Raw genomic sequence first — 12,095 nt, 5'->3', positions numbered from 1 at the left:
GGGTGTTGAGTAGGATGTCCCTCATTACAGGGCATAATGAGAGAGAATCAAAACCCTATTGAAGAACATGCTTCAGTTGTTCCAGACCAGGGTGGTATTGGGTGAAAAGTGGGTCACTCCTTTGTAGCTGATTCTTGAGGGTGGTGGGAGGGTTGCGAGTGTGTGAGGATATAGATGGGAAATTATTTGTAGACTAGGTTTGGTGAATATCGTCTATCTGTGAAGGCCATTGTGAAGCATCCAGCATACTGGGCAAGGTTTCTAGGTTGTAGGTGAGAGATTTTTTTTTTTGTGTGTGGAAGTAATGACAGCTGTCAAAATGCAGGTACTGTTGTACTGTTCGTGATTATGGACAGAGGTGTGGATGGACACATCAGAGAGGTTGGGATCACCAACCAGAAAGGTGACACTTTGGGCAGAGGAGGACCAGGTGAAGTGGACAGGAGAAAAAGTGTTGTGTCAGGATATAGTTAGTATGTTTGTGAGGCATGAGGTGGTGGGTTTGGAGTCTTCAGGACATTTGGAGGGGTAATGTTTGATAGCTGCAAGGCCATTGGCATGGTGTATAGGGAGGTGGCATCAACAGTGATGATTAGGGATCCAGGAGGTAAAGGGTGAGGATGGTGAAAGTCAGTGATGGCAGTGGTTAGTATCTTTGATGTGAGACTAGGTTTTGGTAGTTGATTGGAGGTATTGGTCAGGAGGAGCAGAAATTCATTGAGTGGGAGCACAATAGCCAGCTACTGTGGGCATCCAGGATTGTTAGGTTTGTGGATTTTGGGGAGCATATGGAAGATGGGTGTGCAGGCTGGAGTTGGGGTGAGGAGGGAGATGACAGGTGAGAGTTTCTGGGAAGGGCCCATGGATTCGGGATTGGAAATTATGTTGCACTTTTGGGATGGGGTCACTCGGTCAGAACTTGTAGATGAAGGAGCGACAGTTGGAACAGGGAGGATGATTAGGTGTGGATATCTTTTCAGGTTGTGTGTAGTTGTATTTTTGTGCACTGAAAGGTTAAGTGTTTTTAGGAAGGGGCCTGGGGAAGTATGGCGATGCCAAGTTGGAGATAAGGAATTCATGCAAACTGGTTATGGGGTGGGAGGGGGAGGGTCACAGTTGGATGGTGGTGTGAACTGGGAGAGATAAGATTCAACATTGGTTTTGGTTGGGGGGATTGGTGGCAAATAAGTATTTTCATTGTAGGGATTGGGAGAAGGAGAGTAGGTCCACGTCCAACAAACTTAAAATTGGGTTTAGGGCTGAAGGTCATATATGTACACACAGGGGGTATGTCTATGATTGTAATGCTGATTCTTGACAGTAGTAGTGTGTTTGTATAACCAATTGAAAATACAAACCAGGCCACATTACGTTAAAATACAACATTTGTGAGCCAGGACTAATATATTTGATTTCGAGCAGGTGTTGATGCATTGGCTAGACATTGGACTCTTCTTTGGGAGGAGAATAGTTGAAATCTCCATCTGACTATCTAGATTTACTGTGATTTCCATAAATCTTATAAGGATAGTGTTGAGGTGGTTCCTTTGAAAGGATACAACTGATTTCCTTCGCTGTTCTGAACTCATGCTCTTTCTCTAATGACATCGTCATCAAGGCAATGTTAAGCTTTCCCTGTCATGTTTTGATGCCTCCACATGAGTTAAGGAATTAAAATTGCCAGGATTGGCTGCAGTCTTGGAAGGATTAAATATGTTAAATGATTTGATCCAAACACAATGACAATTAATTTGAGGCTGACTCAGAGGCATGTGAAAATGGGAATAGAATACTTCCATTTATTTGTAAGGAACTAATATTTTTTTTCTTGAGGATATTCATGTGCTAACATGAAACCATAGGTTCTAAGAGCTATGTGGTTCATCATTACAGGAATATGAGTCAGCTTTGGATGGTGCTTCACCTTGTATTTGATCCATTATATGTCTCACCATTGGATATGTGTTGTGTACATAGTTCCGCATAGTCAGCATGTACACAACTTTCCCACTAGAGCGCGCCCCGCCAAGCACAACAGCGCAGGTGCAGCGGTCGTCCGTCTCCGCACTATGAGATGGCGTTGCCTTAGAGACGGACCAAATTCTGCTTCCGCCGATCCGCGTATTAATATGTAACGCAGCCAATGAGATTGCTGCTAACGTAGAACCTTTTCTCCTCGCTGATCACACTCGCGCAGTGATACCTGAACGCGTGAGGTATTATAACGAGTGTACAGCCCTCTGATTAGTCAGTCTGCACCAGTCTGCATTAGTCTGTACCAGTCTATAGTCAAGTTTCAGTCTGCACCTAATAAGATTATCATATTCCTGTACATAGCCATGAAGAGAAATGTATAGACACTTTGTCAAGTATCAGAGATATGTGAGAATAAGATTAACGCACCAAGACCAAAGGAACTTCAGATTGTCAATTGTAAATAGCATCCAGAATCAAGTTAAGTAATTTTATGCTTTTTATTATTTTAATAAATGTGTGTGAAAATTAATCAAGTTCTGTTTAAATCTGCTACTCTAAGCGTGCAAGTGGCATTTCTATCGTCTGACCCTAACGGCAGAAGATAAATACGCCACAATAAGACCACGAGACATATTGCTGACACTCCCCTACTTCATTAGAGCGACAAGTCAAATAATCTGATGATGTGTGTACCGAAGGTCTTACAGTACACACACCACAATATGTCAATGTGTGTTTGTGCCTGGTGTTGGATAGAAGAGGGTTAATGTTTGTTTACAAGCTATGAAAGCAAAAATGAACATATCTGACATGTTATGCTGTTTTACTGTCATAAGAGGTATACCACCTCACAATGCTGACAGAAGATTTGTGCTGTATATGGGGACAATGCAGTAATAGCTCAAGCTTATCAGAAAGGGTTTAGTCGATTTAGAGCAGGGATTTTTGTCCTAATAGATGAACCTTGATCTGGATGACCAAAGATTACACACGTGGAATGGTTTAATCCTGTGATAGTCAATAAGCAGTGAATGACAACACGGGTGTTCATGTTGGAGCTCCTTGTTGTTCGTGGCGCTGTAGCCAGGAATGTGAAGCAGCTGGGTTATGTAAATATTCGCGATGTATGGGTTCCTCGTGAAATGAGTGAATCAAATTTGATTCAGTGCATGCCCATCTGTGACTCCTTATTGAGACACAATCAGGATGCTACTTTTCTGGAACAGTTGGTAACTGGATATGAGAAGTGAATCATGCACTACAATGTCTGGAAAGAATAAATCATGGCACGACACAAGGCCGCCACCACTATCAGTTCCTAAACAAGGACTGCATCTGAGAAAGGTTCTGCTATGCATCTGGTAGGATTTCAAAAGCATCCTGTATTACGAACTTCTTCTGAATGAATCTATCATTACCAGGAAATACTGTTCACAGTTGGATCATCTCAAGGCAGCCAGTGACGAGAAATGACTGGATTTGTGACACGATGTTGTCTTTCACCACAACACCACCAGATCACATACCTCAATGGTAATCCGTCAGAAGCTGAATGTATTACCTCAACCACCAAATTTGCCAGACATTACCCCTTCCAACTTTCATCTATTCCATCCCCTGCAGAATTTCCCAAATGGCAAACGCCTCACTTCCTTGGAGGACTGCAAACTGAACCTCAACTTGAAAGCACCCATATTTTGGAATAAAGGCATTTATAAGCATCCGTAGAAAGGGTAATATATTGTCAACAATAATGGTGTATACTGTAGGAAATAAATAGTTTCTTTACAAAACTGATCTGCCTTATCTACTTATATTGTGCACGACCTTGTGTGTGAAGTGTGTAAACAGACAGGCCAGCAACTGTTCTGTTGCAGCTGTGCTGCAGGGAAGTGTGTGCCCAAACTTTCTTTGTGACTGCACTGTAACAAAAAGTGAACCAACTTATGAGACAACCCACTAATTATGGATGATCACACACGCCACCTTTGTCTGTAGCTGTAGCTCTAACATGATCAGTAACATTCTGCACAAGAAGAAAATATGCCAAAATACAGTCTATAAGAAGTGACAAAAGTGGTCAATTTTTCCATATAGCAGTAAAATCTGAAAGCCACACACACACACACACACACACACACACAAATATTAAAATTCTCAAATACAGTCTTGCATATTATTATAACAGCATACCTAGGACATAACTTATCAGTGAAGGCACTTCAGAGTGTGATATATCAGTCCTGGGCTGTCATTTATGAGTGATTATGTATATTTTTTTTTTTATTTGATTTATTTTTTAATGCCATGTCTGATTTTGCCTCATCATGTCTTATTTGTATGTGCTGGCTAATCCGAGGAACTGCTGTACAGATTTGGCTAATGGATACACAATCAATGAGGAAGGTTTGTGTATATAATTTATGAATGTTTCAGACAGATTGTGGGAATTATGTTGATTCATGTTTAGTTATAAAAGTACATCATTGTAACATAGCGAGCAGCCACCGTAATTCGAGAGACGAACAGTTCTTGAGAGAGCAGAAAGCATGACATAATTTGCAACTAGTGTAGCGGTAAAGGATCTGGCTAGAAATTGAAAAGTGCTAAGATTGAATCCCACCTGGGTCACTTTTTTTCACTCTGCCTTGTAATGTAGAATTCACCTTCCAGTCATGTGGAGATTCATCAGAAATGAAACATGACTTGGAGTCCATGTTACTCTATAGCACACCTTTTCTTAGTTTGATAACTAGTTAGGAACATGCAAGTCACTTAAGTGACATCCAGTCGATTGCAATCATTTTGTGATAACTGCATAGCGAAAGTAATATGTGATTCCAAAACCTATGTTTTTCAATTCTTTATGCATAAAGTAAAATGCAGCTTTGCTTCTTTTGTACAAAGAAGGTTTTACAGCAGCACAGTGTATGACTCGTCATTCAACTTTTTGCTTTCCATGAGTCAAACGTAAATCCAAATACAGTTCTCTGCATCATGGGGCGAAAGATATTATTTCTTTGGACAATTGCAAATTATGCAGAAGATTGGTAAACAACTCTCCTCTGGCAGTGCATTTCAAAATATGATGACAGTTTCAAATAGACAAGTTCTTCCTCTTCTCACTTTAGCAGTCATGCTCTTAACTCACCACAAATCCTTTGAACAACAGGCCATGAGTTACTCAACTTTCAACTATTGTAATAATAAGACCAATAATGAAAAGATAACCAGTTCATCATGTGAGCTGAGACTTACAATTTGAAATAATCAAATATTTTTACCAATAGATTCCCTGCAATCATTTGAGAACAACTGCATAGCAAAAAATCACATGAATCCAAAATATGTGGTGTTTTATGCTTCAAGTAAAATGTTTTCCAAAAAATCACTTCAGAAACTTTGCTTCATTTACATGTAGTACATTCTTTCAGCAACAGGTTTCAACTTTCAGCTTTCCTTGAATTGAACCTAAATGTGGATGCAATTATTGGCATTGGACGGCAAAGAAGTCTGTCATAAAGATTCCACAACAAAGAAACACAGCAAAATTAGCCTCAACAATGGATATCTGGGTACTAAACTTAACAAGAAGCTTGCTATAACCCCACCTAAACATATAAATCATGCTTTTTTTTTTAATTTTTTCTTTTATTTGTGCCACCTCAGCCTGCCTCCAATACACACTGCATCACTCACACCCACCTACACTCATGATTCGCATAGAATATTTACATTAGTTTTAAAAATATTACTTACATCACTATGTACTCCCATGCTGTGAAGTGATACGAACGCGGAACATTCATTCCTACAGAGAACTTCCCTGCCATGTACTGCTTAGATCACTTAAGTTATATGAAAGTGATGATATTCAATTACTTACCATTGTTCTCTGAATAATTTTATTTGTGGTTCAAACAAAATACACCATGCCACTTTGTGTGTGTGTGTGTGTGAGAGAGAGAGAGGGGGGGGGGGGGTGAGGGGGGCATGTACGCATACACTCAAAAAATTGGAGATTAGACTCATTAATTTAGTGGGTTATATTTTGTTGTTTGTCTTATAAATTTGGGTATGCTTAGGGATACGAATAAATGAATTGTTTAGGGTAGGAGATGCTGCCGCATAAGTTAAATAAGTTTTTCTTGATTTTTGTTTAAAGAGATGAATACAATATTTAGTGGATGATATTTGTGACACCATGTTCACATATGTAGTAGCAATTGGTGGCATTGAGATTTTATATCGAAGAAAAGGCTAAAAAAACTTTAACAACAGGTGCGGCTGTGTGCTCGCATTCTGTTGTGATGCTAGCCACCAAGTCGGTGAGTGTTGTGACAGCTGAGTGAGCATGTTTTTGAAAGCTGTGGGGGAGGCTATGCAAGGCCAGATGAGCTTTGCGGTGACTTCAGTAGGTGATGACACTTTTGATGTGCGATGATTGGCAGACCTCAGAGTATGAGAAGTCCTGAGCATGTATCAGCCAGCATGAAGCTCTGATCACATGACGGGAAAAACTTGACCATTTCAGTAGACTTGGGAGGGAAGCCATGTTGGCTGAATTTACTGAATAAAGAAAATATTAAATAAATACTAAACCAAAATAGTGAGAGTCACATGGTTCAAAGACAAAAATTAGACAAGTGTGTGTGTTTGTAAAGATGCACCTCCACTATGAGATCTAGTTTACAAGTTATTTAATGGTAAATGTTTTAGATTTAAAATGATCGTTACAAATTAATAGCTGACTAACACCTTAAGTTCCAGGCAGGAAGGAGCGCTGGCCCTTGGCAGGAATCTGCCAGGCAGATTAGTGTAGAGGTTTGATGAGCCGGCCAGTCTGTGGATGGTTTTTGGGTGGTTTTCCATCTGCCTCGGCGAATGCAGTTGGTTCCTCTTATTCCACCTCAGCTACACCATGTCAGCGATTGCTGCGCAAACAAGTTCTCCACGTACGCGTACACCACCATTACTCTACCACGCAAACATAGGGGCTACACTCGTCTGGTGTGAGACGTTCCCTGGGGGGTCCACCGGGGGCCGAACCACACAATAACCTTGGGTTTGGTGTGGGGCGGCAGAGGGGTGAAGTGGACTGCAGTAGTCATCGTGGGGTTGGGGACCATTGCGGCTGAGGCGGGGACGGAGCCTCTCCATTGTTTCTTGGTTCCCGGTTAACATTACATAATATAACATAACACCCTAAGTGATTCATACAAACATAGTGTCAATGGATAGGTCTCAATTAGTACTATTGATTTGTTATGGTAGATTTTTTTGTCAGTCATATATATATTAAATGTATATTCTGCACATGAAAAAGTGAATTTACTCATGAATAAAACATGAAATAGTGAAAGTAACTGCATCATTAGTAAGTAGATTTAATTACAGATTTATGACTGTAATTAGATACATTGTTTAGTTATTATTGATGATATAATGATGCAAAATAGTGTCCATGTGAACAAAAGCACTATTTATAACAAAATCATGAAGTCTACATGAAAACAATGTGAGGACTCTGAATTATTTTGAAATAGGCAACTTAGTCTTAACTTTTAAAAACTGTCCTCCAGTTAACTTTGTGATCTGCACGTAAAATATCATTAGTTTGCAAATAAGGAATTTCAACTAGAATTATGCTGAAGCAATTTTAAATACTTTTTGCGGATTATCAAAGTACAAACGAATGCACGATACTGGTCGGCCTAATTAATTCCTCGCAGACTTTATTTCAGTAATAAATTATTGTATCTAGTGAAAAGTAATACTTTATTTTTCTGCAGTAAGCCAAGTGTGTGAAAAGATAAAAATGCTGTGAGAAGTGAACATGATATCCCCACAAATTGACTGATTTCATTTGGGGTTAAGGCGACAAACCCAGGACAGTGACATAGCCAACATTTTGAAATCCAACCACACATACGGAAGCCAATGAACTGTGCTTTTCTTGATATATTAAATTTTTATTAATGTTGATGCACATGGGGCCTCATGAGTCAGTAGAACCAACAGTGTTTAGCTTCACCCTTAGTCAGTTATTTATCCTACAGGAAACAGCAAGAAGAGCAGAGTGAACATCCATTATCTTTTACCGTTCATTAATGTTAGCAAATTTAAATCCATTGCATCACAATGTTTAGCAGAAAGTTTTCAAAAGTATTATCTTACAGCAAATCAACTCAAATCAAATCAAATGCACAGGTAAAGGTCATGCTGATGAAGTATAATATATACCATAAACACTTTCTAGATAGGTGAAGAAAAGTAATTCAGATGCAAGACAAGGATAATGTGTGGTTTCGGGTGAAGAAATAACTGAAAAATTAGCCAGACAACAAGCTCACAGCATGATACATTATCAACCAGGCTGTATAATTTTACATGACTAGTCCTAAGTAAGGGGTCCATATGCACACCACAGGAGGCTAATAATAAATTGCTTTGGCATATACATTTTTAATGTGGACTCTTTGGTGTCATTAAGTGTGCAAAAAAAAAAAAGGGATGAGTATTACTACTTCCAAAACATATGGAACAGGGTGCAAAACGTTTTAGTATGTTGTTTGCTATGCCAAAAGACAGAGTTAACAATAAATGCAGAAAGGAAGAACTACACTCATTTGTACTCCCTTAATTACTTCAAATAGTAGTTCGCAACATTTGTGTTGCTGGATCAAAATGACCAGGTGAAGTGAATCACAACTACCTTGTTGCACTTATGATGACTTTCACATGAATCTGAAGTTACACAATCTGAAGAATGTAATCAGTGCCATGCTTGTAAAATGGGTTTGTGGAACACACTTTATAAACAGTGGGAAACTGAAGTAATGTTACCAGATAAGGAATGTCAATTTAGTTGTAACCAATGATGCAATTTTTGACTGTTTCAGAGACTTGGCACATACTTAGTTCTAAGTTCATTCCTGAAGTGAACCCAGCAGAGTGAGTTGTTATACAACTGAAAACATTCAAGAGATAATACTATTTGCAAGGGAAGTGGTTTCATTGTCCTTACCACTGTGAGGAAATCATGACCAATCTACCACACTTATTCACCAGTTTCATATAATGTGAATTAAACACATGAGGAGTGGATGAGATCTTTGCCAAAATGTAACTGTGAAGAAGTCCCTTTGGAAGAGAAACTGCAAGTCTGGCATTACACTTGTCTCTCTGAGTAAACTTTTAGTCACAGCACATTTTGGGCACTGTGCATGCTTCAAACCCAAATATTGCTGACACTTGGCGGGGGCGAGGGGGGGCTGATGTAGACAGTAATTCATCTGTTATGTTTTATCTTCAGTGTGGACTCTTTGATTATTTGTGTTGTCTCTGAGCTCCATACAGATGAATATTATGTAGATGTTCTTTGTGGTTTACAGTTGTTATGTAATTAACTATTACATGTTGCATCAAATAAATCATATTTCACATTAGTCACTAATGAAATGGGCAAAAGAAAGAAAGAAATATTTTTATAGGAATATGTCAGACAAATGTGACTACAAAGTTGAAGAGCTTGTTCTTTTATAAAATCACGCAAAATCATCATCCATAGCAAGATGTCTAAAGAAACGATATGTACAGAATGTATAGGATCACTTGCATATTGCATGGAGGAACCTATCTATTGTGTTATCAAACATCAGGACGCACTAAAGGTTATATCCTTATCAAGACTTGAAGTATTTTTAGAGCTAAGAAAAGAGAGATGACAGTTAAATATATTTGTTTCATTAAAGAAAAGAATAGATTACTACTCATCAGATAGCAGAGATGCTGAGCCACAGATAGGCACAAAGGAAAGATTATCAAACAATAAGATTTTGGCCAAAAGGCAATCATCAGAATTAAAGAACACACGCAAACGCAACTCGTATGCACATGGCCACAGTCTCTGGCTGCTGAGGCCAGATTGCAGGCAGCAGCGCATGACAGAAGTAGTCTGAGTGGTGGGGCTAAAGATGATGATGCAGGGAGAGGGAGGGATGGCAGAATAGGAGTGCGGGATGGTAAAGTGCCGCTGGCATGCAGGGACAAGGTGGAGAGACGGTAGGTAGGACAGCTATGTGCAGTCAGGAGGTTAAAAAGAAGGAGAGGCAGTGGAAGAGGAGAGAAGTAAAACAGTTGGGGGTGTATTGGTGGAATAGAGGGCTGTGTAGAACTGGAATGGAAACAGGAAGGGTGGAGGCCAAGAGGGTTACCTGTCCTCAACCTTCGTTAGCCATTGTCCTTTACCCACCTGTCCCCTTCCCTGATGCCATTCCAGCATTACACAGCCCTGTAGTCCACCAATGCACCCACAATCATTTTACTTCTCTCCTTTTCTGCTGCCACTGCCCCCTCCCACCACCGTCCATCTTTCCTCCCGAACTGCTGCCCTACCCCCTCTCCACCTTGTCTCTGTGTGATCCCACTAGCAGCACTTTACCATATCCCACCCCTACACTGCTACCTCTCCACCTCCCTACACCAGCCTCCTCCTTACCCCTCTCGCCCAGATTGCTTCGCCCATCATGCACTGTTGTTCGCAGTCTGGCCTCGCAACCAGAAGCTCTGGTCATGCGTGTGTGAGCTGCGTTTGCATGAGTGTGCATGTGTATGTTGTCTAATTCCGATGAAGGCCTTTTCAGCCAAAAGTTTATTTGTTTGACAGTGTTTTTGGAGGTGTGCCTATCAGTGGCTCAGCATTTCCACTGTACTATGAGTAGCAATCTATCCTATTCATAATACTGTCATTATTCCATCCTGGATTTTCCTTTGTTTCATTACACACTTTTTTTACGTCATCGATAAATTATGTGTGAGTGTGTGTGTGTGTGTGTGTGTGTGTGTGTGTGTGTGTGTGTGTTTTATTTCTCGGCAATGTTGCATTTCTGCAGAAGACTTATGAATATACCTGCAGAGGCAGTTTGCAGTGATTTTCAATGAATATATAGCTGCAATATATGAATTTTAGTTAACACTTTCATTTGGTGATAGGCTGTATGAGTAGAACCATAAGAAGATTTCATCTTTGTAGTTTAAAGTACATATTACTGCCTACCTTATATGGGATTCAAATGAAACTCTACAGTTCCAGAGACTCTTTCAAGTCTCGAACATTTATGATGTAAATATGCAGACTGATGTGACAAATAAAAATTTGTACAAGGGCTGTGATTCAAACCCAGATCTCCTAAGCACTAGGCTGATGTGCTAACCAATGCACCATGGCTTTGTGCAGTTGCCCGACTACCCTAGGACACCTTCCAAACTCCCATTCACACTTCAGCCCACTTGGTATTCCCCTAAAGTGATTGCACCATTTGTTTGTTATTTGTCACTATATGAGATGGGTCACTGGTTTGGTGGAGAATCATTGCTGGTTTTATTATTTACTGAGATAGGCTGAAAGTGCAGTGGTGCATAATTGTGATGTTAATATCTAACTAAAGACAGGAAAGGCTGTCATTAAACCAAAGTTTGGTTTGAACACCACAATGTTTTACAAGGAATGGTCTTATTGTATAATTAGCAAAGTAAAAATTCAGTGATACAGTGGATCTAAAATTGAGTGAAACTGTAATATGTAGACAAAAATGCAATTAAATTTAGTAATATGTTCTTTTCATTTTTTATTGTATGTTTACAATTTGGTTAGGGAAGAGTGTTATTCTTTCATGAGACATATTGGGGTGTTTAGTGAAGAGGTTGTGACAGACGTTTCCTTCAAAAGGATGGAGTGAGGTGGTACAATGTAGATTCGCATTTGGGAAGACAACGGTGCAAATTCATGTCAGGCCATCCAGATTTAGGTTTTCTGTTTTCCCTAAATTGCTCCAGGCATGTGCTAGCATTGTTCCATTGAAAGGGTGCGATCAGTCCTTTTCCCATTCTTAAAGCATTCATAGTGTGTACTCCAGCCCTAATGATCTCAATGTTGATGAAGTGGCTGTGCACAGCAGTCTTTGCGGATGTGTTATGTGAACAACTAATGCTTCTCTAATTTATGTCTTTCTTGATATTATCTGTCTTTTTCAACCCAGTTCAACAACTGCAAAATCTGAAAAGAAATGTTTTCATATCAGTGGTACAAAAGGCCTAAGTAGCATTTTTAGTTTATT

Source organism: Schistocerca piceifrons, chromosome 6 (genome assembly GCF_021461385.2).
Source record: "Schistocerca piceifrons isolate TAMUIC-IGC-003096 chromosome 6, iqSchPice1.1, whole genome shotgun sequence".
Lineage (NCBI taxonomy): Eukaryota > Metazoa > Arthropoda > Insecta > Orthoptera > Acrididae > Schistocerca > Schistocerca piceifrons.
This window is presented reverse-complemented; position numbering follows the sequence as displayed.